The sequence below is a fragment of the Oncorhynchus clarkii genome, chromosome 20, assembly GCF_045791955.1.
Source record: "Oncorhynchus clarkii lewisi isolate Uvic-CL-2024 chromosome 20, UVic_Ocla_1.0, whole genome shotgun sequence".
Taxonomy (NCBI): domain Eukaryota; kingdom Metazoa; phylum Chordata; class Actinopteri; order Salmoniformes; family Salmonidae; genus Oncorhynchus; species Oncorhynchus clarkii.
This window is the reverse complement of record NC_092166.1, coordinates 75,117,452-75,144,266: the sequence shown is the minus strand read 5'-3', so window position 1 is coordinate 75,144,266 and position 26,815 is coordinate 75,117,452. Positions and strand designations below refer to the sequence as shown.

The following is a 26,815-nucleotide window of genomic DNA, read 5'->3' as shown; positions in this document are numbered from 1 at the left end:
CTCTCTTCTACAGCAGGTTAATGTCTCTCTCTCTTCTACACATGGTTAATGTCTCTCTCTCTTCTACACATGGTTAATGTCTCTCTCTCTCTCTCTCTACTACAGCAGGTTAATGTCTCTCTTCTACAGCAGGTTAATGTCTCTCTCTCTCTCTACTGCAGCAGGTTAATGTCTCTCTCTCTCTACTACAGCAGGTTAATGTCTCTCTCTCTCTACTACAGCAGGTTAATGTCTCTCTTCTACAGCAGGTTAATGTCTCTCTCTCTCTCTACTACAGCAGGTTAATGTCTCTCTCTCTCTACTACAGCAGGTTAACGTCTCTCTCTCTCTACTACAGCAGGTTAATGTCTCTCTCTACTACAGCAGGTTAATGTCTCTCTCTCTTCTACAGCAGGTTAATGTCTCTCTCTCTTCTACAGCAGGTTAATGTCTCTCTCTACTACAGCAGGTTAATGTCTCTCTCTCTTCTACAGCAGGTTAATGTCTCTCTCTCTACTACAGCAGGTTAATGTCTCTCTCTACTACAGCAGGTTAATGTCTCTCTCTCTTCTACAGCAGGTTAATGTCTCTCTCTCTACTACAGCAGGTTAATGTCTCTCTCTCTTTTACAGCAGGTTATTGTCTCTCTCTCATCTACAGCAGGTAAATCTCTCTCTCTCTCTACTACAGCAGGTTAATGTCTCTCTCTCTACTACAGCAGGTTAATGTCTCTCTCTCTCTACTATAGCAGGTTAATGTCTCTCTCTCTTCTACAGCAGGTTAATCTCTCTCTCTCTATCTACTACTGCAGGTTAATGTCTCTCTCTCTTTTACAGCAGGTTAATGTCTCTCTCTCATCTACTGCAGGTTAATGTCTCTCTCTCTACTACAGCAGGTTAATGTCTCTCTCTCTACCACAGCAGGTTAATGTCTCTCTCTCTTCTACAGCAGGTTAATGTCTCTCTCTCTACTACAGCAGGTTAATGTCTCTCTCTACTACAGCAGGTTAATGTCTCTCTCTCTTCTACAGCAGGTTAATGTCTCTCTCTCTACTACAGCAGGTTAATGTCTCTCTCTCTTCTACAGCAGGTTAATGTCTCTCTCTCTTCTACACATGGTTAATGTCTCTCTCTCTTCTACACATGGTTAATGTCTCTCTCTCTCTCTCTCTACTACAGCAGGTTAATGTCTCTCTTCTACAGCAGGTTAATGTCTCTCTCTCTCTCTACTGCAGCAGGTTAATGTCTCTCTCTCTCTACTACAGCAGGTTAATGTCTCTCTCTCTCTACTACAGCAGGTTAATGTCTCTCTTCTACAGCAGGTTAATGTCTCTCTCTCTCTCTACTACAGCAGGTTCATGTCTCTCTCTCTCTACTACAGCAGGTTAACGTCTCTCTCTCTCTACTACAGCAGGTTAATGTCTCTCTCTACTACAGCAGGTTAATGTCTCTCTCTCTTCTACAGCAGGTTAATGTCTCTCTCTCTTCTACAGCAGGTTAATGTCTCTCTCTACTACAGCAGGTTAATGTCTCTCTCTCTTCTACAGCAGGTTAATGTCTCTCTCTCTACTACAGCAGGTTAATGTCTCTCTCTACTACAGCAGGTTAATGTCTCTCTCTCTTCTACAGCAGGTTAATGTCTCTCTCTCTACTACAGCAGGTTAATGTCTCTCTCTCTTTTACAGCAGGTTATTGTCTCTCTCTCTACTACAGCAGGTTAATGTGTCTCTCTCTCTACTACAGCAGGTTCATGTGTTTCTCTCTCTACTACAGCATGTTAATGTCTCTCTCTCTACTACAGCAGGTTAATGTCTATATCACTCTACTACAGCAGGTTAATGTCTCTCTCTCTCTACTACAGCAGGTTAATGTCTCTCTCTCTACTACAGCAGGTTAATGTCTCTCTCTCTACTACAGCAGGTTAATGTCTCTCTCTCTCTACTACAGCAGGTTAATGTCTCTCTCTCTCTCTACTATAGCAGGTTAATGTCTCTCTCTCTCTTCTACAGCAGGTAAATGTCTCTCTCTCTACTACAGAAGGTTAATGTCTCCCTCTCTCTACTACAGCAGGTTAATGTCTCTTTCTCTTCTACAGCAGGTTAATGTCTCTCTCTCTCTCTACTATAGCAGGTTAATGTCTCTCTCTCTCTTCTACAGCAAGTAAATGTCTCTCTCTCTACTACAGCAGGTTAATGTCTCCCTCTCTCTTCTACAGCAGGTAAATGTCTCTCTTTCTTCTACAGATGGTTAATGTCTCTCTCTCTACTACAGCAGGTTAATGTCTCCCTCTACTACAGCAGGTTAATGTCTCTCTCTCTTCTACAGCAGGTTAATGTCTCTCTCTCTTCTACAGCAGGTTAATGTCTCTCTCTCTCTACTACAGCAGGTTAATGTCTCTCTCTCTCTTCTACAGCAGGTTAATGTCTCTCTCTCTTCTACAGCAGGTTAATGTCTCCCTCTACTACAGCAGGTTAATGTCTCTCTCTCTTCTACAGCAGGTTAATGTCTCTCTCTCTTCTACAGATGGTTAATGTCTCTCTCTCTTCTACAGCAGGTTAATGTCTCTCTCTCTTCTACAGCAGGTTAATGTCTCTCTCTCTTCTACAGTAGGTTAATGTCTCTCCCTCTCTCTTCTACAGCAGGTTAATGTCTCTCTCTCTTCTACACATGGTTAATGTCTCTCTCTCTTCTACAGCAGGTTAATGTCTCTCTCTCTCTACTACAGCAGGTTAATGTCTCTCTCTCTTCTACAGCAGGTTAATGTCTCTCTCTCTACCACAGCAGGTTAATGTCTCTCTCTCTTCTACAGCAGGTTAATGTCTCTCTCTCTACCACAGCAGGTTAATGTCTCTCTCTCTTCTACAGCAGGTTAATGTCTCTCTCTCTCTACTACAGCAGGTTAATGTCTCTCTCTCTCTACTACAGCAGGTTAATGTCTCTCTCTCTACTACAGCTGGTTAATGTCTCTCTCTCTTCTACAGCAGGTAAATGTCTCTCTCTCTCTACTACAGCAGGTTAATGTCTCTCTCTCTACTACAGCAGGTTAATGTCTCTCTCTCTTCTACACATGGTTAATGTCTCTCTCTCTTCTACACATGGTTAATGTCTCTCTCTCCTCTACACATGGTTAATGTCTCTCTCTCTCTCTCTACTACAGCAGGTTAATATCTCTCTTCTACAGCAGGTTAATGTCTCTCTCTCTCTCTACTGCAGCAGGTTAATGTCTCTCTCTCTTCTACAGATGGTTAATGTCTCTCTTTCTCTTCTACAGCAGGTTAATGTCTCTCTCTCTCTTCTACAGCAGGTAAATGTCTCTCTTTCTTCTACAGATGGTTAATGTCTCTCTCTCTACTACAGCAGGTTAATGTCTATATATCTTCTACAGCAGGTTAATGTCTCTCTCTCTACTACAGCAGGTTAATGTCTCTCTCTATTTTACAGCAGGTTAATGTCTCTCTCTCAACTACAGCAGGTAAATCTCTCTCTCTCTCTACTACAGCAGGTTAATGTCTCTCTCTCTACTACAGCAGGTTAATGTCTCTCTCTCTCTCTACTATAGCAGGTTAATGTCTCTCTCTCTTTTACAGCAGGTTAATGTCTCTCTCTCATCTACAGCAGGTAAATCTCTCTCTCTCTCTACTACAGCAGGTTAATATCTCTCTCTCTACTACAGCAGGTTAATGTCTCTCTCTCTCTCTACTATAGCAGGTTAATGTCTATATCTCTCTACTACAGCAGGTTAATGTCTCTCTCTCTCTACTACAGCAGGTTAATGTCTCTCTCTCTACTACAGCAGGTTAATGTCTCTCTCTCTACTACAGCAGGTTAATGTCTCTCTCTCTTCTACAGCAGGTTAATGTCTCTCTCTCTCTCTACTATAGAAGGTTAATGTCTCTCTCTCTCTTCTACAGCAGGTAAATGTCTCTCTCTCTACTATAGAAGGTTAATGTGTCTCTCTCTCTACTACAGCAGGTTAATGTCTCTCTCTCTTTTACAGCAGGTTAATGTCTCTCTCTCATCTACAGCAGGTAAATCTCTCTCTCTCTCTACTACAGCAGGTTAATGTCTCTCTCTCTACTACAGCAGGTTAATGTCTCTCTCTCATCTACAGCAGGTTAATGTCTCTCTCTCTACTACAGCAGGTTAATGTCTCTCTCTCTACTACAGCAGGTTTATGTCTCTCTCTCTCTACTATAGCAGGTTAATGTCTCTCTCTCTCTACTACAGCAGGTTAATGTCTCTCTCTCTCTCTCTCTTCTACAGCAGGTAAATGCCTCTCTCTCTACTACAGCAGGTTAATGCCTCCCTCTACTACAGCAGGTTAATGTCTCTCTCTCTTCTACAGCAGGTTAATGTCTCTCTCTCTTCTACAGCAGGTTAATGTCTCTCTCTCTTCTACAGTAGGTTAATGTCTCTCTCACTACTACAGCAGGTTCATTTCTCTCTTCTACAGCAGGTTAATGTCTCTCTCTCTCTACTACAGCAGGTTAATGTCTCTCTCTCTCTACTACTGCAGGTTAATGTCTCTCTCTCTACTACAGCAGGTTAATGTCTCTCTCTCTACTACAGCAGGTTAATGTCTCTCTCTCTCTACTACAGCAGGTTAATGTCTCTCTTTCTTCTACTGCAGGTAAATGTCTCTCTCTCTTCTACAGCAGGTTAATGTGTCTCTCTCTTCTACAGCAGGTAAATGTCTCTCTCTCTACTACAGCAGGTTAATGTGTCTCTCTCTACTACAGCAGGTTAATGTGTTTCTCTCTCTACTACAGTGTGTTAATGTCTCTCTCTCTACTACAACAGGTTAATGTCTCTCTCTCTACTACAGCAGGTTAATGTCTATATCTCTCTACTACAGCAGGTTAATGTCTCTCTCTCTCTCTACTACAGCAGGTTAATGTCTCTCTCTCTACTACAGCAGGTTAATGTCTCTCTCTCTTCTACAGCAGGTTAATGTCTCTCTCTCTCTCTACTATAGCAGGTTAATGTCTCTCTCTCTCTTCTACAGCAGGTAAATGTCTCTCTCTCTACCACAGCAGGTTAATGTCTCCCTCTCTCTACTACAGCAGGTTAATGTCTCTCTCTCTTCTACAGCAGGTAAATGTCTCTCTCTCTCTTCTACAGCAGGTAAATGTCTCTCTTTCTTCTACAGATGGTTAATGTCTCTCTCTCTACTACAGCAGGTTAATGTCTATCTCTACTACAGCAGGTTAATGTCTCCCTCTCTCTACTACAGCAGGTTAATGTCTCTCTCTCTTTTACAGCAGGTTAATGTCTCTCTCTCATCTACAGCAGGTAAATCTCTCTCTCTCTACTACAGCAGGTTAATGTATCTCTCTCTACTACAGCAGGTTAATGTCTCTCTCTCTCTCTACTATAGCAGGTTAATGTCTCTCTCTCTCTACTACAGCAGGTTAATGTCTCTCTCTCTCTCTCTCTACTACAGCAGGTTAACGTCTCTCTCTCTCTTCTACAGCAGGTAAATGTCTCTCTCTCTACTACAGCAGGTTAATGTCTCCCTCTCTCTTCTACAGCAGGTAAATGTCTCTCTCTCTACTACAGCAGGTTAATGTCTCTCTCTCTTTTACAGCAGGTTAATGTCTCTCTCTCATCTACAGCAGGTAAATCTCTCTCTCTCTCAACTACAGCAGGTTAATGTCTCTCTCTCTACTACAGCAGGTTAATGTCTCTCTCTCTCTACTAAGCAGGTTAATGTCTCTCTCTCTTTTACAGCAGGTTAATGTCTCTCTCTCATCTACAGCAGGTTATTGTCTCTCTCTCTCTACTACAGCAGGATAATGTATCTCTCTCTCTACTACTGCAGGTTAATGTCTCTCTCTCTCTACTATAGCAGGTTAATGTCTCTCTCTCTCTACTACAGCAGGTTAATGTCTCTCTCTCTCTCTCTCTTCTACAGCAGGTAAATGTCTCTCTCTCTACTACAGCAGGTTAATGTCTCCCTCTCTCTACTACAGCAGGTTAATGTCTCTCTCTCTTCTACAGCAGGTTAATGTCTCTCTCTCTTCTACAGCAGGTTAATGTCTCTCTCTCTTCTACAGTAGGTTAATGTCTCTCTCTCTACTACAGCAGGTTAATTTCTCTCTTCTACAGCAGGTTAATGTCTCTCTCTCTTCTACACGTGGTTAATGTCTCTCTCTCTTCTACAGCAGGTTAATGTCTCTCTCTCTCTACTACAGCAGGTTAATGTCTCTCTCTCTTCTACAGCAGGTTAATGTCTATCTCTCTCTCTCTACTACAGCAGGTTAATGTCTCTCTCTCTACCACAGCAGGTTAATGTCTCTCTCTCTTCTACAGCAGGTTAATGTCTCTCTCTCTACCACAGCAGGTTAATGTCTCTCTCTCTTCTACAGCAGGTTAATGTCTCTCTCTCTTCTACAGCAGGTTAATCTCTCTCTCTCTCTACTACAGCAGGTAAATGTCTCTCTCTCTCTACTACAGCAGGTTAATGTCTCTCTCTCTCTACTACAGCAGGTTAATGTCTCTCTCTCTTCTACAGCAGGTTAATGTCTCTCTCTCTCTACTACAGCAGGTTAATGTCTCTCTCTCTCTAATACAGCAGGTTAATGTCTCTCTCTCTACTACAGCAGGTGAATGTCTCTCTCTCTTCTACAGCAGGTTAATGTCTCTCTCTCTACTACAGCAGGTTAATGTCTCTCTCACTTCTACAGCAGGTTAATGTCTCTCTCTCTTCTACACATGGTTAATGTCTCTCTCTCTTCTACACATGGTTAATGTCTCTCTCTCTCTCTCTACTACAGCAGGTTAATGTCTCTCTTCTACAGCAGGTTAATGTCTCTCTCTCTCTCTACTGCAGCAGGTTAATGTCTCTCTCTCTTCTACAGATGGTTAATGTCTCTCTCTCTACTACAGCAGGTTCATGTATCTCTCTACTACAGCAGGTTAATGTCTATATCTCTTCTACAGCAGGTTCATGTCTCTCTCTCTACTACAGCAGGTTAATGTCTCTCTCTCTTTTACAGCAGGTTAATGTCTCTCTCTCATCTACAGCAGGTTAATGTCTGCCTCTCTCTACTACAGCAGGTTAATGTCTCTCTCTCTTCTACATATGGTTATTGTCTCTCTCTCTTCTACAGATGGTTAATGTCTCTCTCTCTACTACAGCAGGTTAATGTCTCTCTCTCTTCTACAGCAGGTTAATGTCTCTCTCTACTACAGCAGGTTAATGTCTCCCTTTCTCTACTACAGCAGGTTAATGTCTCTCTCTTCTACAGCAGGTTAATGTCTCTCTCTCTTCTACAGATGGTTAATGTCTCTCTCTCTTCTACAGCAGGTTAATGACTCTGTCTCTACTACAGCAGGTTAATGTCTCTCTCTCTTCTACAGCAGGTTAATGTCTCTCTCTCTTCTACAGATGGTTAATGTCTCTCTCTCTTCTACAGCAGGTTAATGTCTCCCTCTTTCTACTACAGCAGGTTAATGTCTCTCTCTCTTCTACAGCAGGTTAATGTCTCTCTCTCTTCTACAGATGGTTAATGTCTCTCTCTCTTCTACAGCAGGTTAATGTCTCTCTCTCTACTAGAGCAGGTTAATGTCTCTCTTCTACAGCAGGTTAATGTCTCTCTCTCATCTACACATGGTAAATGTCTCTCTCTCTTCTACACATGGTTAATGTCTCTCTCTCTCTCTCTTCTACAGCAGGTTAATGTCTCTCTCTCTTCTACAGCAGGTTAATGACTCTGTCTCTACTACAGCAGGTTAATGTCTCTCTCTCTTCTACAGATGGTTAATGTCTCTCTCTCTTCTACAGCAGGTTAATGTCTCCCTCTTTCTACTACAGCAGGTTAATGTCTCTCTCTCTTCTACAGCAGGTTAATGTCTCTCTCTCTTCTACAGATGGTTAATGTCTCTCTCTCTTCTACAGCAGGTTAATGTCTCTCTCTCTACTAGAGCAGGTTAATGTCTCTCTTCTACAGCAGGTTAATGTCTCTCTCTCATCTACACATGGTAAATGTCTCTCTCTCTTCTACACATGGTTAATGTCTCTCTCTCTCTCTCTTCTACAGCAGGTTAATGTCTCTCTCTCTTCTACAGATGGTTAATGTCTCCCTCTCTCTACTACAGCAGGTTAATGTCTCTCTCTCTCTCTTCTACAGCAGGTTAATGTCTCTCTCTCTTCTACAGATGGTTATTGTCTCTCTTTCTTCTACATATGGTTAATGTCTCTCTCTCTTCTACAGATGGTTAATGTCTCTCTCTCTTCTACAGCAGGTTAATGTCTCCCTCTCTCTACTACAGCAGGTTAATGTCTCTCTCTCTGTTACAGCAGGTTAATGTCTCTCTCTCTGTTACAGCAGGTTAATGTCTCTCTCTCTACTACAGCAGGTAAATGTCTCTCTCTCTTCTACAGCAGGTAAATGTCTCTCTCTCTACTACAGCAGGTAAATGTCTCTCTCTCTACTACAGCAGGCTAATGTCTCTCTCTCTACCTCAGCAGGTTAATGTCTCTCTCTCTTCTACAGATGGTTAATGTCTCTCTCTCTCTTCTACAGATGGTTAATGTCTCTCTCTCTTCTACAGCAGGTTAATGTCTCCCTCTCTCTACTACAGCAGGTTAATGTCTCTCTCTCTTCTACAGATGGTTATTGTCTCTCTCTCTTCTACAGATGGTTAATGTCTCTCTCTCTACTACAGCAGGTTAATGTCTCTCTCTCTTCTACAGATGGTTAATGTCTCTCTCTCTTCTACAGCAGGTTAATGTCTCCCTCTCTCTACTACAGCAGGTTAATGTCTCTCTCTCTTCTACAGATGGTTATTGTCTCTCTCTCTTCTACAGATGGTTAATGTCTCTCTCTCTACTACATCAGGTTAATGTCTCTCTCTCTTCTACAGCAGGTTAATGTCTCTCTCTACTACAGCAGGTTAATGTCTCCCTTTCTCTACTACAGCAGGTTAATGTCTCTCTCTTCTACAGCAGGTTAATGTCTCTCTCTCTTCTACAGATGGTTAATGTCTCTCTCTCTTCTACAGCAGGTTAATGACTCTGTCTCTACTACAGCAGGTTAATGTCTCTCTCTCTTCTACAGCAGGTTAATGTCTCTCTCTCTTCTACTGATGGTTAATGTCTCTCTCTCTTCTACAGCAGGTTAATGTCTCTCTCTCTCTACTACAGCAGGTTAATGTCTCTCTCTCTCTAATACAGCAGGTTAATGTCTCTCTCTCTACTACAGCAGGTGAATGTCTCTCTCTCTTCTACAGCAGGTTAATGTCTCTCTCTCTACTACAGCAGGTTAATGTCTCTCTCTCTTCTACAGCAGGTTAATGTCTCTCTCTCTTCTACACATGGTTAATGTCTCTCTCTCTCTTCTACACATGGTTAATGTCTCTCTCTCTCTCTCTACTACAGCAGGTTAATGTCTCTCTTCTACAGCAGGTTAATGTCTCTCTCTCTCTCTACTGCAGCAGGTTAATGTCTCTCTCTCTTCTACAGATGGTTAATGTCTCTCTCTCTACTACAGCAGGTTAATGTCTATATCTCTTCTACAGCAGGTTCATGTCTCTCTCTCTACTACAGCAGGTTAATGTCTCTCTCTCTTTTACAGCAGGTTAATGTCTCTCTCTCATCTACAGCAGGTTAATGTCTCTCTCTCTCTACTATAGCAGGTTAATGTCTCTCTCTTTTACAGCAGGTTAATGTCTCTCTCTCATCTACAGCAGGTTAATGTCTCTCTCTCTCAACTACTGCAGGTTAATGTCTCTCTCTCTCTACTACAGCAGGTTAATGTCTCTCTCTCTTTTACAGCAGGTTAATGTCTCTCTCTCATCTACAGCAGGTTAATGTCTCTCTCTCTCTACTACAGCAGGTTAATGTCTCTCTCTCTACTACAGCAGGTTAATGTCTCTCTCTCTCTACTATTGCAGGTTAATGTCTCTCTCTCTCTATACTACAGCAGGTTAATGTCTCTCTCTCTCTACTATTGCAGGTTAATGTCTCTCTCTCTCTCTCTCTCTCTTCTACAGCAGGTAAATATCTCTCTCTCTACTACATCAGGTTAATGTCTCTCTCTCTTCTACAGCAGGTTAATGTCTCTCTCTACTACAGCAGGTTAATGTCTCCCTTTCTCTACTACAGCAGGTTAATGTCTCTCTCTTCTACAGCAGGTTAATGTCTCTCTCTCTTCTACAGATGGTTAATGTCTCTCTCTCTTCTACAGCAGGTTAATGACTCTGTCTCTACTACAGCAGGTTAATGTCTCTCTCTCTTCTACAGCAGGTTAATGTCTCTCTCTCTTCTACACATGGTTAATGTCTCTCTCTCTTCTACACATGGTTAATGTCTCTCTCTCTCTCTCTACTACAGCAGGTTAATGTCTCTCTTCTACAGCAGGTTAATGTCTCTCTCTCTCTCTACTGCAGCAGGTTAATGTCTCTCTCTCTTCTACAGATGGTTAATGTCTCTCTCTCTACTACAGCAGGTTAATGTCTCTCTCTCTTCTACAGATGGTTAATGTCTCCCTCTCTCTACTACAGCAGGTTAATGTCTCTCTCTCTCTTCTACAGCAGGTTAATGTCTCTCTCTCTTCTACAGATGGTTATTGTCTCTCTTTCTTCTACATATGGTTAATGTCTCTCTCTCTTCTACAGATGGTTAATTTCTCTCTCTCTTCTACAGCAGGTTAATGTCTCCCTCTCTCTACTACAGCAGGTTAATGTCTCTCTCTCTTCTACAGCAGGTAAATGTCTCTCTCTCTGTTACAGCAGGTTAATGTCTCTCTCTCTGTTACAGCAGGTTAATGTCTCTCTCTCTACTACAGCAGGTTAATGTCTCTCTTCTACAGCAGGTTAATGTCTCTCTCTCATCTACACATGGTTAATGTCTCTCTCTCTTCTACACATGGTTAATGTCTCTCTCTCTCTCTCTTCTACAGCAGGTTAATGTCTCTCTCTCATCTACAGCAGGTTAATGTCTCTCTCTCTCTACTACAGCAGGTTAATGTCGCTCTCTCTACTACAGCAGGTTAATGTCTCTCTCTCTCTACTATAGCAGGTTAATGTCTCTCTCTCTCTACTACAGCAGGTTAATGTCTCTCTCTCTCTTCTACAGCAGGTAAATGTCTCTCTCTCTACTACAGCAGGTTAATGTCTCTCTCTCTCTCTCTACTACAGCAGGTTAATGTCTCTCTCTCTTCTACAGTAGGTTAATGTCTCTCTCTCTTCAACAGCAGGTTAATGTCTCTCTCTCTTCTACAGCAGGTAAATGTCTCTCTCTCTCTTCTACAGCAGGTAAATGTCTCTCTCTCTTCTACAGATGGTTAATGTCTCCCTCTCTCTACTACAGCAGGTTAATGTCTCTCTCTTCTACAGCAGGTTAATGTCTCCCTCTCTCTACTACAGCAGGTTAATGTCTCTCTCTCTCTTCTACAGCAGGTTAATGTATCTCTCTCTTCTACAGATGGTTATTGTCTCTCTCTCTTCTACAGATGGTTAATGTCTCTCTCTCTTATACAGATGGTTAATGTCTCTCTCTCTTCTACAGATGGTTAATGTCTCTCTCTCTACTACAGCAGGTTAATGTCTCTCTCTCTTCTACAGCAGGTTAATGTCTCTCTCTACTACAGCAGGTTAATTTCTCCCTTTCTCTACTACAGCAGGTTAATGTCTCTCTCTTCTACAGCAGGTTAATGTCTCTCTCTCTTCTACAGATGGTTAATGTCTCTCTCTCTTCTACAGCAGGTTAATGACTCTGTCTCTACTACAGCAGGTTAATGTCTCTCTCTCTTCTACAGCAGGTTAATGTCTCTCTCTCTTCTACAGATGTTTAATGTCTCTCTCTCTTCTACAGCAGGTTAATGTCTCCCTCTTTCTACTACAGCAGGTTAATGTCTCTCTCTCTTCTACAGCAGGTTAATGTCTCTCTCTCTTCTACAGATGGTTAATGTCTCTCTCTCTTCTACAGCAGGTTAATGTCTCTCTCTACTACAGCAGGTTAATGTCTCCCTTTCTCTACTACAGCAGGTTAATGTCTCTCTCTTCTACAGCAGGTTAATGTCTCTCTCTCTTCTACAGATGGTTAATGTCTCTCTCTCTTCTACAGCAGGTTAATGACTCTGTCTCTACTACAGCAGGTTAATGTCTCTCTCTCTTCTACAGCAGGTTAATGTCTCTCTCTCTTCTACAGATGTTTAATGTCTCTCTCTCTTCTACAGCAGGTTAATGTCTCCCTCTCTCTACTACAGCAGGTTAATGTCTCTCTCTCTTCTACAGCAGGTAAATGTCTCTCTCTCTGTTACAGCAGGTAAATGTCTCTCTCTCTGTTACAGCAGGTTAATGTCTCTCTCTCTGTTACAGCAGGTTAATGTCTCTCTCTCTACTACAGCAGGTTAATGTCTCTCTCTCTTCTACAGCAGGTTAATGTCTCTCTCTCTTCTACAGCAGGTTAATGTCTCTCTCTCTTCTACAGTAGGTTAATGTCTCTCTCTCTACTACAGCAGGTTCATTTCTCTCTTCTACAGCAGGTTAATGTCTCTCTCTCTTCTACACGTGGTTAATGTCTCTCTCTCTTCTACAGCAGGTTAATGTCTCTCTCTCTCTACTACAGCAGGTTAATGTCTCTCTCTCTTCTACAGCAGGTTAATGTCTATCTCTCTCTCTCTACTACAGCAGGTTAATGTCTCTCTCTCTACCACAGCAGGTTAATGTCTCTCTCTCTTCTACAGCAGGTTAATGTCTCTCTCTCTACCACAGCAGGTTAATGTCTCTCTCTCTTCTACAGCAGGTTAATGTCTCTCTCTCTTCTACAGCAGGTTAATCTCTCTCTCTCTCTACTACAGCAGGTTAATGTCTCTCTCTCTCTACTACAGCAGGTTAATGTCTCTCTCTCTACTACAGCAGGTTAATGTCTCTCTCTCTTCTACAGCAGGTTAATGTCTCTCTCTCTCTACTACAGCAGGTTAATGTCTCTCTCTCTCTAATACAGCAGGTTAATGTCTCTCTCTCTACTACAGCAGGTGAATGTCTCTCTCTCTTCTACAGCAGGTTAATGTCTCTCTCTCTACTACAGCAGGTTAATGTCTCTCTCTCTTCTACAGCAGGTTAATGTCTCTCTCTCTTCTACACATGGTTAATGTCTCTCTCTCTTCTACACATGGTTAATGTCTCTCTCTCTCTCTCTACTACAGCAGGTTAATGTCTCTCTTCTACAGCAGGTTAATGTCTCTCTCTCTCTCTACTGCAGCAGGTTAATGTCTCTCTCTCTTCTACAGATGGTTAATGTCTCTCTCTCTACTACAGCAGGTTCATGTATCTCTCTACTACAGCAGGTTAATGTCTATATCTCTTCTACAGCAGGTTCATGTCTCTCTCTCTACTACAGCAGGTTAATGTCTCTCTCTCTTTTACAGCAGGTTAATGTCTCTCTCTCATCTACAGCAGGTTAATGTCTCTCTCTCTCTACTATAGCAGGTTAATGTCTCTCTCTTTTACAGCAGGTTAATGTCTCTCTCTCTCTACTATAGCAGGTTAATGTCTCTCTCTTTTACAGCAGGTTAATGTCTCTCTCTCTTCTACAGCAGGTAAATGTCTCTCTCTCTTCTACAGCAGGTTAATGTCTCTCTCTACTACAGCAGGTTAATGTCTCCCTTTCTCTACTACAGCAGGTTAATGTCTCTCTCTTCTACAGCAGGTTAATGTCTCTCTCTCTTCTACAGATGGTTAATGTCTCTCTCTCTTCTACAGCAGGTTAATGACTCTGTCTCTACTACAGCAGGTTAATGTCTCTCTCTCTTCTACAGCAGGTTAATGTCTCTCTCTCTTCTACAGATGTTTAATGTCTCTCTCTCTTCTACAGCAGGTTAATGTCTCCCTCTCTCTACTACAGCAGGTTAATGTCTCTCTCTCTTCTACAGCAGGTAAATGTCTCTATCTCTGTTACAGCAGGTAAATGTCTCTCTCTCTGTTACAGCAGGTTAATGTCTCTCTCTCTGTTACAGCAGGTTAATGTCTCTCTCTCTACTACAGCAGGTTAATGTCTCTCTCTCTTCTACAGCAGGTTAATGTCTCTCTCTCTTCTACAGCAGGTTAATGTCTCTCTCTCTTCTACAGTAGGTTAATGTCTCTCTCTCTACTACAGCAGGTTAATTTCTCTCTTCTACAGCAGGTTAATGTCTCTCTCTCTTCTACACGTGGTTAATGTCTCTCTCTCTTCTACAGCAGGTTAATGTCTCTCTCTCTCTACTACAGCAGGTTAATGTCTCTCTCTCTTCTACAGCAGGTTAATGTCTATCTCTCTCTCTCTACTACAGCAGGTTAATGTCTCTCTCTCTACCACAGCAGGTTAATGTCTCTCTCTCTTCTACAGCAGGTTAATGTCTCTCTCTCTACCACAGCAGGTTAATGTCTCTCTCTCTTCTACAGCAGGTTAATGTCTCTCTCTCTTCTACAGCAGGTTAATCTCTCTCTCTCTCTACTACAGCAGGTTAATGTCTCTCTCTCTCTACTACAGCAGGTTAATGTCTCTCTCTCTACTACAGCAGGTTAATGTCTCTCTCTCTTCTACAGCAGGTTAATGTCTCTCTCTCTCTACTACAGCAGGTTAATGTCTCTCTCTCTCTAATACAGCAGGTTAATGTCTCTCTCTCTACTACAGCAGGTGAATGTCTCTCTCTCTTCTACAGCAGGTTAATGTCTCTCTCTCTACTACAGCAGGTTAATGTCTCTCTCTCTTCTACAGCAGGTTAATGTCTCTCTCTCTTCTACACATGGTTAATGTCTCTCTCTCTTCTACACATGGTTAATGTCTCTCTCTCTCTCTCTACTACAGCAGGTTAATGTCTCTCTTCTACAGCAGGTTAATGTCTCTCTCTCTCTCTACTGCAGCAGGTTAATGTCTCTCTCTCTTCTACAGATGGTTAATGTCTCTCTCTCTACTACAGCAGGTTCATGTATCTCTCTACTACAGCAGGTTAATGTCTATATCTCTTCTACAGCAGGTTCATGTCTCTCTCTTTACTACAGCAGGTTAATGTCTCTCTCTCTTTTACAGCAGGTTAATGTCTCTCTCTCATCTACAGCAGGTTAATGTCTCTCTCTCTCTACTATAGCAGGTTAATGTCTCTCTCTTTTACAGCAGGTTAATGTCTCTCTCTCATCTACAGCAGGTTAATGTCTCTCTCTCTCAACTACTGCAGGTTAATGTCTCTCTCTCTCTACTACAGCAGGTTAATGTCTCTCTCTCTTTTACAGCAGGTTAATGTCTCTCTCTCATCTACAGCAGGTTAATGTCTCTCTCTCTCTACTACAGCAGGTTAATGTCTCTCTCTCTACTACAGCAGGTTAATGTCTCTCTCTCTCTACTATTGCAGGTTAATGTCTCTCTCTCTCTCTACTACAGAAGGTTAATGTCTCTCTCTCTCTACTATTGCAGGTTAATGTCTCTCTCTCTCTCTCTCTCTCTTCTACAGCAGGTAAATATCTCTCTCTCTACTACAGCAGGTTAATGTCTCTCTCTCTACTACAGCAGGTTAATGTCTCTCTCTCTCTACTATTGCAGGTTAATGTCTCTCTCTCTCTCTCTACTACAGCAGGTTAATGTCTCTCTCTCTCTACTATTGCAGGTTAATGTCTCTCTCTCTCTCTCTCTCTCTTCTACAGCAGGTAAATATCTCTCTCTCTACTACAGCAGGTTAATGTCTCTCTCTCTTCTACAGCAGGTTAATGTCTCTCTCTCTTCTACAGCAGGTTAATGTCTCTCTCTCTACTACAGCAGGTTAATGTCTCTCTACTACAGCAGGTTAATGTATCTATCTCGTCTACACATGGTTAATGTCTCTCTCTCTTCTAGAGCAGGTTAATATCTCTCTTTCTCTCTCTAATACAGCAGGTTAATGTCTCTCGCTCTTCTACAGCAGGTTAATGTCTCTCTCTCTCTCTCTACTACAGCAGGTTAATGTCTCTCTCTCTACCACAGCAGGTTAATGTCTCTCTCTCTTCTACAGATGGTTAATGTCTCTCTCTCTTCTACAGATGGTTAATGTCTCTCTCTCTTCTACAGCAGGTTAATGTCTCCCTCTCTCTACTACAGCAGGTTAATGTCTCTCTCTCTTCTACAGATGGTTATTGTCTCTCTCTCTTCTACATATGGTTAATGTCTCTCTCTCTACTACAGCAGGTTAATGTCTCTCTCTCTTCTACAGATGGTTAATGTCTCTCTCTCTTCTACAGCAGGTTAATGTCTCCCTCTCTCTACTACAGCAGGTTAATGTCTCTCTCTCTTCTACAGATGGTTAATGTCTCTCTCTCTACTACAGCAGGTTAATGTCTCTCTCTCTTCTACAGCAGGTTAATGTCTCTCTCTACTACAGCAGGTTAATGTCTCCCTTTCTCTACTACAGCAGGTTAATGTCTCTCTCTTCTACAGCAGGTTAATGTCTCTCTCTCTTCTACAGCAGGTTAATGACTCTGTCTCTACTACAGCAGGTTAATGTCTCTCTCTCTTCTACAGCAGGTTAATGTCTCTCTCTCTTCTACAGATGTTTAATGTCTCTCTCTCTTCTACAGCAGGTTAATGTCTCCCTCTCTCTACTACAGCAGGTTAATGTCTCTCTCTCTTCTACAGCAGGTAAATGTCTCTCTCTCTGTTACAGCAGGTAAATGTCTCTCTCTCTGTTACAGCAGGTTAATGTCTCTCTCTCTGTTACAGCAGGTTAATGTCTCTCTCTCTACTACAGCAGGTTAATGTCTCTCTCTCTTCTACAGCAGGTTAATGTCTCTCTCTCTTCTACAGCAGGTTAATGTCTCTCTCTCTTCTACAGTAGGTTAATGTCTCTCTCTCTACTACAGCAGGTTAATTTCTCTCTTCTACAGCAGGTTAATGTCTCTCTCTCTTCTACACGTGGTTAATGTCTCTCTCTCTTCTACAGCAGGTTAATGTCTCTCTCTCTCTACTACAGCAGGTTAATGTCTCTCTCTCTTCTACAGCAGGTTAATGTCTATCTCTCTCTCTCTACTACAGCAGGTTAATGTCTCTCTCTCTACCACAGCAGGTTAATGTCTCTCTCTCTTCTACAGCAGGTTAATGTCTCTCTCTCTACCACAGCAGGTTAATGTCTCTCTCTCTTCTACAGCAGGTTAATGTCTCTCTCTCTTCTACAGCAGGTTAATCTCTCTCTCTCTCTACTACAGCAGGTTAATGTCTCTCTCTCTCTACTACAGCAGGTTAATGTCTCTCTCTCTACTACAGCAGGTTAATGTCTCTCTCTCTTCTACAGCAGGTTAATGTCTCTCTCTCTCTACTACAGCAGGTTAATGTCTCTCTCTCTCTAATACAGCAGGTTAATGTCTCTCTCTCTACTACAGCAGGTGAATGTCTCTCTCTCTTCTACAGCAGGTTAATGTCTCTCTCTCTACTACAGCAGGTTAATGTCTCTCTCTCTTCTACAGCAGGTTAATGTCTCTCTCTCTTCTACACATGGTTAATGTCTCTCTCTCTTCTACACATGGTTAATGTCTCTCTCTCTCTCTCTACTACAGCAGGTTAATGTCTCTCTTCTACAGCAGGTTAATGTCTCTCTCTCTCTCTACTGCAGCAGGTTAATGTCTCTCTCTCTTCTACAGATGGTTAATGTCTCTCTCTCTACTACAGCAGGTTCATGTATCTCTCTACTACAGCAGGTTAATGTCTATATCTCTTCTACAGCAGGTTCATGTCTCTCTCTCTACTACAGCAGGTTAATGTCTCTCTCTCTTTTACAGCAGGTTAATGTCTCTCTCTCATCTACAGCAGGTTAATGTCTCTCTCTCTCTACTATAGCAGGTTAATGTCTCTCTCTTTTACAGCAGGTTAATGTCTCTCTCTCTCTACTATAGCAGGTTAATGTCTCTCTCTTTTACAGCAGGTTAATGTCTCTCTCTCTTCTACAGCAGGTAAATGTCTCTCTCTCTTCTACAGCAGGTTAATGTCTCTCTCTACTACAGCAGGTTAATGTCTCCCTTTCTCTACTACAGCAGGTTAATGTCTCTCTCTTCTACAGCAGGTTAATGTCTCTCTCTCTTCTACAGATGGTTAATGTCTCTCTCTCTTCTACAGCAGGTTAATGACTCTGTCTCTACTACAGCAGGTTAATGTCTCTCTCTCTTCTACAGCAGGTTAATGTCTCTCTCTCTTCTACAGATGTTTAATGTCTCTCTCTCTTCTACAGCAGGTTAATGTCTCCCTCTCTCTACTACAGCAGGTTAATGTCTCTCTCTCTTCTACAGCAGGTAAATGTCTCTATCTCTGTTACAGCAGGTAAATGTCTCTCTCTCTGTTACAGCAGGTTAATGTCTCTCTCTCTGTTACAGCAGGTTAATGTCTCTCTCTCTACTACAGCAGGTTAATGTCTCTCTCTCTTCTACAGCAGGTTAATGTCTCTCTCTCTTCTACAGCAGGTTAATGTCTCTCTCTCTTCTACAGTAGGTTAATGTCTCTCTCTCTACTACAGCAGGTTAATTTCTCTCTTCTACAGCAGGTTAATGTCTCTCTCTCTTCTACACGTGGTTAATGTCTCTCTCTCTTCTACAGCAGGTTAATGTCTCTCTCTCTCTACTACAGCAGGTTAATGTCTCTCTCTCTTCTACAGCAGGTTAATGTCTATCTCTCTCTCTCTACTACAGCAGGTTAATGTCTCTCTCTCTACCACAGCAGGTTAATGTCTCTCTCTCTTCTACAGCAGGTTAATGTCTCTCTCTCTACCACAGCAGGTTAATGTCTCTCTCTCTTCTACAGCAGGTTAATGTCTCTCTCTCTTCTACAGCAGGTTAATCTCTCTCTCTCTCTACTACAGCAGGTTAATGTCTCTCTCTCTCTACTACAGCAGGTTAATGTCTCTCTCTCTACTACAGCAGGTTAATGTCTCTCTCTCTTCTACAGCAGGTTAATGTCTCTCTCTCTCTACTACAGCAGGTTAATGTCTCTCTCTCTCTAATACAGCAGGTTAATGTCTCTCTCTCTACTACAGCAGGTGAATGTCTCTCTCTCTTCTACAGCAGGTTAATGTCTCTCTCTCTACTACAGCAGGTTAATGTCTCTCTCTCTTCTACAGCAGGTTAATGTCTCTCTCTCTTCTACACATGGTTAATGTCTCTCTCTCTTCTACACATGGTTAATGTCTCTCTCTCTCTCTCTACTACAGCAGGTTAATGTCTCTCTTCTACAGCAGGTTAATGTCTCTCTCTCTCTCTACTGCAGCAGGTTAATGTCTCTCTCTCTTCTACAGATGGTTAATGTCTCTCTCTCTACTACAGCAGGTTCATGTATCTCTCTACTACAGCAGGTTAATGTCTATATCTCTTCTACAGCAGGTTCATGTCTCTCTCTTTACTACAGCAGGTTAATGTCTCTCTCTCTTTTACAGCAGGTTAATGTCTCTCTCTCATCTACAGCAGGTTAATGTCTCTCTCTCTCTACTATAGCAGGTTAATGTCTCTCTCTTTTACAGCAGGTTAATGTCTCTCTCTCATCTACAGCAGGTTAATGTCTCTCTCTCTCAACTACTGCAGGTTAATGTCTCTCTCTCTCTACTACAGCAGGTTAATGTCTCTCTCTCTTTTACAGCAGGTTAATGTCTCTCTCTCATCTACAGCAGGTTAATGTCTCTCTCTCTCTACTACAGCAGGTTAATGTCTCTCTCTCTACTACAGCAGGTTAATGTCTCTCTCTCTCTACTATTGCAGGTTAATGTCTCTCTCTCTCTCTACTACAGAAGGTTAATGTCTCTCTCTCTCTACTATTGCAGGTTAATGTCTCTCTCTCTCTCTCTCTCTCTTCTACAGCAGGTAAATATCTCTCTCTCTACTACAGCAGGTTAATGTCTCTCTCTCTACTACAGCAGGTTAATGTCTCTCTCTCTCTACTATTGCAGGTTAATGTCTCTCTCTCTCTCTCTACTACAGCAGGTTAATGTCTCTCTCTCTCTACTATTGCAGGTTAATGTCTCTCTCTCTCTCTCTCTCTCTTCTACAGCAGGTAAATATCTCTCTCTCTACTACAGCAGGTTAATGTCTCTCTCTCTTCTACAGCAGGTTAATGTCTCTCTCTCTTCTACAGCAGGTTAATGTCTCTCTCTCTACTACAGCAGGTTAATGTCTCTCTACTACAGCAGGTTAATGTATCTATCTCGTCTACACATGGTTAATGTCTCTCTCTCTTCTAGAGCAGGTTAATATCTCTCTTTCTCTCTCTAATACAGCAGGTTAATGTCTCTCGCTCTTCTACAGCAGGTTAATGTCTCTCTCTCTCTCTCTACTACAGCAGGTTAATGTCTCTCTCTCTACCACAGCAGGTTAATGTCTCTCTCTCTTCTACAGATGGTTAATGTCTCTCTCTCTTCTACAGATGGTTAATGTCTCTCTCTCTTCTACAGCAGGTTAATGTCTCCCTCTCTCTACTACAGCAGGTTAATGTCTCTCTCTCTTCTACAGATGGTTATTGTCTCTCTCTCTTCTACATATGGTTAATGTCTCTCTCTCTACTACAGCAGGTTAATGTCTCTCTCTCTACAGATGGTTAATGTCTACAGATGGTTAATGTCTCTCTCTCTTCTACAGATGGTTAATGTCTCTCTCTCTACTACAGCAGGTTAATGTCTCTCTCTCTTCTACAGCAGGTTAATGTCTCTCTCTACTACAGCAGGTTAATGTCTCCCTTTCTCTACTACAGCAGGTTAATGTCTCTCTCTCTTCTACAGCAGGTTAATGACTCTGTCTCTACTACAGCAGGTTAATGTCTCTCTCTCTTCTACAGCAGGTTAATGTCTCTCTCTCTTCTACAGATGGTTAATGTCTCTCTCTCTTCTACAGCAGGTTAATGTCTCCCTCTTTCTACTACAGCAGGTTAATGTCTCTCTCTCTTCTACAGCAGGTTAATGTCTCTCTCTCTTCTACAGATGGTTAATGTCTCTCTCTCTTCTACAGCAGGTTAATGTCTCTCTCTCTACTAGAGCAGGTTAATGTCTCTCTTCTACAGCAGGTTAATGTCTCTCTCTCATCTACACATGGTTAATGTCTCTCTCTCTTCTACACATGGTTAATGTCTCTCTCTCTCTCTCTTCTACAGCAGGTTAATGTCTCTCTCTCTTCTACAGATGGTTAATGTCTCCCTCTCTCTACTACAGCAGGTTAATGTCTCTCTCTCTCTTCTACAGCAGGTTAATGTCTCTCTCTCTTCTACAGATGGTTATTGTCTCTCTTTCTTCTACATATGGTTAATGTCTCTCTCTCTTCTACAGATGGTTAATGTCTCTCTCTCTTCTACAGCAGGTTAATGTCTCCCTCTCTCTACTACAGCAGGTTAATGTCTCTCTCTCTTCTACAGCAGGTAAATGTCTCTCTCTCTGTTACAGCAGGTTAATGTCTCTCTCTCTGTTACAGCAGGTTAATGTCTCTCTCTCTACTACAGCAGGTAAATGTCTCTCTCTCTTCTACAGCAGGTAAATGTCTCTCTCTCTACTACAGCAGGTAAATGTCTCTCTCTCTACTACAGCAGGCTAATGTCTCTCTCTCTACCTCAGCAGGTTAATGTCTCTCTCTCTTCTACAGATGGTTAATGTCTCTCTCTCTCTTCTACAGATGGTTAATGTCTCTCTCTCTTCTACAGCAGGTTAATGTCTCCCTCTCTCTACTACAGCAGGTTAATGTCTCTCTCTCTTCTACAGATGGTTATTGTCTCTCTCTCTTCTACAGATGGTTAATGTCTCTCTCTCTACTACAGCAGGTTAATGTCTCTCTCTCTTCTACAGATGGTTAATGTCTCTCTCTCTTCTACAGCAGGTTAATGTCTCCCTCTCTCTACTACAGCAGGTTAATGTCTCTCTCTCTTCTACAGATGGTTATTGTCTCTCTCTCTTCTACAGATGGTTAATGTCTCTCTCTCTACTACATCAGGTTAATGTCTCTCTCTCTTCTACAGCAGGTTAATGTCTCTCTCTACTACAGCAGGTTAATGACTCTGTCTCTACTACAGCAGGTTAATGTCTCTCTCTCTTCTACAGCAGGTTAATGTCTCTCTCTCTTCTACAGATGGTTAATGTCTCTCTCTCTTCTACAGCAGGTTAATGTCACCCTCTTTCTACTACAGCAGGTTAATGTCTCTCTCTCTTCTACAGCAGGTTAATGTCTCTCTCTCTTCTACAGATGGTTAATGTCTCTCTCTCTTCTACAGCAGGTTAATGTCTCTCTCTCTACTAGAGCAGGTTAATGTCTCTCTTCTACAGCAGGTTAATGTCTCTCTCTCATCTACACATGGTTAATGTCTCTCTCTCTTCTACACATGGTTAATGTCTCTCTCTCTCTCTCTTCTACAGCAGGTTAATGTCTCTCTCTCTTCTACAGATGGTTAATGTCTCCCTCTCTCTACTACAGCAGGTTAATGTCTCTCTCTCTCTTCTACAGCAGGTTAATGTCTCTCTCTCTTCTACAGATGGTTATTGTCTCTCTTTCTTCTACATATGGTTAATGTCTCTCTCTCTTCTACAGCAGGTTAATGTCTCCCTCTCTCTACTACAGCAGGTTAATGTCTCCCTCTCTCTACTACAGCAGGTTAATGTCTCTCTCTCTCTACAACAGCAGGTTAATGTCTCCCTCTCTCTACTACAGCAGGTTAATGTCTCCCTCTCTCTACTACAGCAGGTTAATGTCTCTCTCTCTTCTACAGCAGGTAAATGTCTCTCTCTCTGTTACAGCAGGTTAATGTCTCTCTCTCTGTTACAGCAGGTTAATGTCTCTCTCTCTACTACAGCAGGTAAATGTCTCTCTCTCTTCTACAGCAGGTAAATGTCTCTCTCTCTACTACAGCAGGTAAATGTCTCTCTCTCTACTACAGCAGGCTAATGTCTCTCTCTCTCTCTCTCTACTATAGCAGGCTAATGTCTCTCTCTCTCTCTCTCTCTACTACAGCAGGTTAATGTCTCTCTCTCTTCTACAGCAGGTAAATGTCTCTCTCTCTTCTACAGCAGGTAAATGTCTCTCTCTCTACTACAGCAGGCTAATGTCTCTCTCTCTCTCTCTACTACAGCAGGCTAATGTCTCTCTCTCTCTCTCTCTCTCTCTCTCTCTCTCTCTCTTCTATAGCAGGTTAATGTCTCTCTCTCTTCTACAGCAGGTAAATGTCTCTCTCTCTTCTACAGCAGGTAAATGTCTCTCTCTCTACTACAGCAGGCTAATGTCTCTCTCTCTCTCTCTCTACTACAGCAGGTTAATGTCTCTCTCTCTCTACCTCTCTACTACAGCAGGTTAATGTCTCTCTCTCTCTTCCTCTCTACTACAGCAGGTTAATGTCTCTCTCTCTCTCTCTCTACTACAGCAGGTTAATATCTCTCTCTCTTTTACAGCAGGTTAATGTCTCTCTCTCATCTACAGCAGGTTAATGTCTCTCTCCCTCTACTACAGCAGGTTAATGTCGCTCTCTCTACTACAGCAGGTTAATGTCTCTCTCTCTCTACTATAGCAGGTTAATGTCTCTCTCTCTCTACTACAGCAGGTTAATGTCTCTATCTCTCTCTCTCTCTCTCTCTCTTCTACAGCAGGTAAATGTCTCTCTCTCTACTACAGCAGGTTATTGTCTCTCTCTCTCTCTCTACTACAGCAGGTTAATGTCTCTCTCTCTTCTACAGTAGGTTAATGTCTCTCTCTCTTCTACAGCAGGTTAATGTCTCTCTCTCTTCTACAGCAGGTAAATGTCTCTCTCTCTCTTCTACAGCAGGTAAATGTCTCTCTCTCTTCTACAGATGGTTAATGTCTCCCTCTCTCTACTACAGCAGGTTAATGTCTCTCTCTTCTACAGCAGGTTAATGTCTCCCTCTCTCTACTACAGCAGGTTAATGTCTCTCTCTCTCTTCTACAGAAGGTTAATGTCTCTCTCTCTTCTACAGATGGTTATTGTCTCTCTCTCTTCTACAGATGGTTAATGTCTCTCTCTCTTCTACAGATGGTTAACGTCTCTCTCTCTTCTACAGCAGGTTAATGTCTCCCTCTCTCTACTACAGCAGGTTAATGTCTCTCTCTCTTCTACAGATGGTTATTGTCTCTCTCTCTTCTACAGCAGGTTAATGTCTCTCTCTCTACTACAGCAGGTTAATGTCTCTCTCTCTTCTACAGATGGTTAATGTCTCTCTCTCTACTACAGCAGGTTAATGTTTCTCTCTCTTCTACAGCAGGTTAATGTCTCTCTCTACTACTGCAGGTTAATGTCTCCCTTTCTCTACTACAGCAGGTTAATGTCTCTCTCTTCTACAGCAGGTTAATGTCTCTCTCTCTTCTACAGATGGTTAATGTCTCTCTGTCTTCTACAGCAGGTTAATGACTCTGTCTCTACTACAGCAGGTTAATGTTTCTCTCTCTTCTACAGCAGGTTAATGTCTCTCTCTCTTCTACAGATAGTTAATGTCTCTCTCTCTTCTACAGCAGGTTAATGTCTCTCTCTCTTCTACAGCAGGTTAATGTCTCTCTCTCTACTAGAGCAGGTTAAAGTCTCTCTTCTACAGCAGGTTAATGTCTCTCTCTCTCTCTCTCTACAACAGCAGGTTAATGTTTCTCTCTCTCTACTACAGCAGGTTAATGTCTCTCTATCTCTCTCTACTTCAGCAGGCTAATGTCTCTCTCTCTCTCTCTCTCTCTACTACAGCAGGTTAATGTCTCTCTCTCTCTCTCTCTACTACAGCAGGTTAATGTCTCTCTCTCTCTACCTCTCTACTACAGCAGGTTAATGTCTCTCTCTCTCTACTACAGCAGGTTAATGTCTCTCTATCTCTGTTACAGCAGGTTAATGTCTCTCTCTCTTCTACATCAGGTTAATGTCTCTCTCTCTTCTACAGCAGGTTAATGTCTCCCTCTCTCTACTACAGCAGGTTAATGTCTCTCTCTCTCTTCTACAGCAGGTTAATGTCTCTCTCTCTTCTACAGATGGTTATTGTCTCTCTCTCTTCTACAGATGGTTAATGTCTCTCTCTCTTCTACAGATGGTTAATGTCTCTCTCTCTTCTACAGCAGGTTAATGTCTCCCTCTCTCTACTACAGCAGGTTAATGTCTCTCTCTCTTCTACAGCAGGTTAATGTCTCTCTCTCTTCTACAGATGGTTAATGTCTCTCTCTCTTCTACAGCAGGTTAATGACTCTGTCTCTACTACAGCAGGTTAATGTCTCTCTCTCTTCTACAGCAGGTTAATGTCTCTCTCTCTTCTACAGATGGTTAATGTCTCTCTCTCTTCTACAGCAGGTTAATGTCTCCCTCTTTCTACTACAGCAGGTTAATGTCTCTCTCTCTTCTACAGCAGGTTAATGTCTCTCTCTCTTCTACAGATGGTTAATGTCTCTCTCTCTTCTACAGCAGGTTAATGTCTCTCTCTCTACTAGAGCAGGTTAATGTCTCTCTTCTACAGCAGGTTAATGTCTCTCTCTCATCTACACATGGTTAATGTCTCTCTCTCTCTACTACAGCAGGTTAATGTCGCTCTCTCTACTACAGCAGGTTAATGTCTCTCTCTCTCTACTATAGCAGGTTAATGTCTCTCTCTCTCTACTACAGCAGGTTAATGTCTCTCTCTCTCTTCTACAGCAGGTAAATGTCTCTCTCTCTACTACAGCAGGTTAATGTCTCTCTCTCTCTCTCTACTACAGCAGGTTAATGTCTCTCTCTCTTCTACAGTAGGTTAATGTCTCTCTCTCTTCAACAGCAGGTTAATGTCTCTCTCTCTTCTACAGCAGGTAAATGTCTCTCTCTCTCTTCTACAGCAGGTAAATGTCTCTCTCTCTTCTACAGATGGTTAATGTCTCCCTCTCTCTACTACAGCAGGTTAATGTCTCTCTCTTCTACAGCAGGTTAATGTCTCCCTCTCTCTACTACAGCAGGTTAATGTCTCTCTCTCTCTTCTACAGCAGGTTAATGTCTCTCTCTCTTCTACAGATGGTTATTGTCTCTCTCTCTTCTACAGATGGTTAATGTCTCTCTCTCTTATACAGATGGTTAATGTCTCTCTCTCTACTACAGCAGGTTAATGTCTCTCTCTCTTCTACAGCAGGTTAATGTCTCTCTCTACTACAGCAGGTTAATGTCTCCCTTTCTCTACTACAGCAGGTTAATGTCTCTCTCTTCTACAGCAGGTTAATGTCTCTCTCTCTTCTACAGATGGTTAATGTCTCTCTCTCTTCTACAGCAGGTTAATGACTCTGTCTCTACTACAGCAGGTTAATGTCTCTCTCTCTTCTACAGCAGGTTAATGTCTCTCTCTCTTCTACAGATGTTTAATGTCTCTCTCTCTTCTACAGCAGGTTAATGTCTCCCTCTTTCTACTACAGCAGGTTAATGTCTCTCTCTCTTCTACAGCAGGTTAATGTCTCTCTCTCTTCTACAGATGGTTAATGTCTCTCTCTCTTCTACAGCAGGTTAATGTCTCTCTCTCTACTAGAGCAGGTTAATGTCTCTCTTCTACAGCAGGTTAATGTCTCTCTCTCATCTACACATGGTTAATGTCTCTCTCTCTTCTACAGCAGGTTAATGTCTCTCTCTCTACTAGAGCAGGTTAATGTCTCTCTTCTACAGCAGGTTAATGTCTCTCTCTCATCTACACATGGTTAATGTCTCTCTCTCTCTACTACAGCAGGTTAATGTCGCTCTCTCTACTACAGCAGGTTAATGTCTCTCTCTCTCTACTATAGCAGGTTAATGTCTCTCTCTCTCTACTACAGCAGGTTAATGTCTCTCTCTCTCTTCTACAGCAGGTAAATGTCTCTCTCTCTACTACAGCAGGTTAATGTCTCTCTCTCTCTCTCTACTACAGCAGGTTAATGTCTCTCTCTCTTCTACAGTAGGTTAATGTCTCTCTCTCTTCAACAGC

At 42.2% G+C, this 26,815-nt stretch overlaps 1 protein-coding gene across 1 annotated transcript in view; it reads right to left on the bottom strand.

The window, feature by feature from the left end:
* The window catches only part of LOC139375688 (inactive heparanase-2-like), a 261,838-nt gene that overhangs the window by 160,591 nt on the left and 74,432 nt on the right, over positions 1-26,815 (bottom strand). The window lies entirely within an intron of this gene.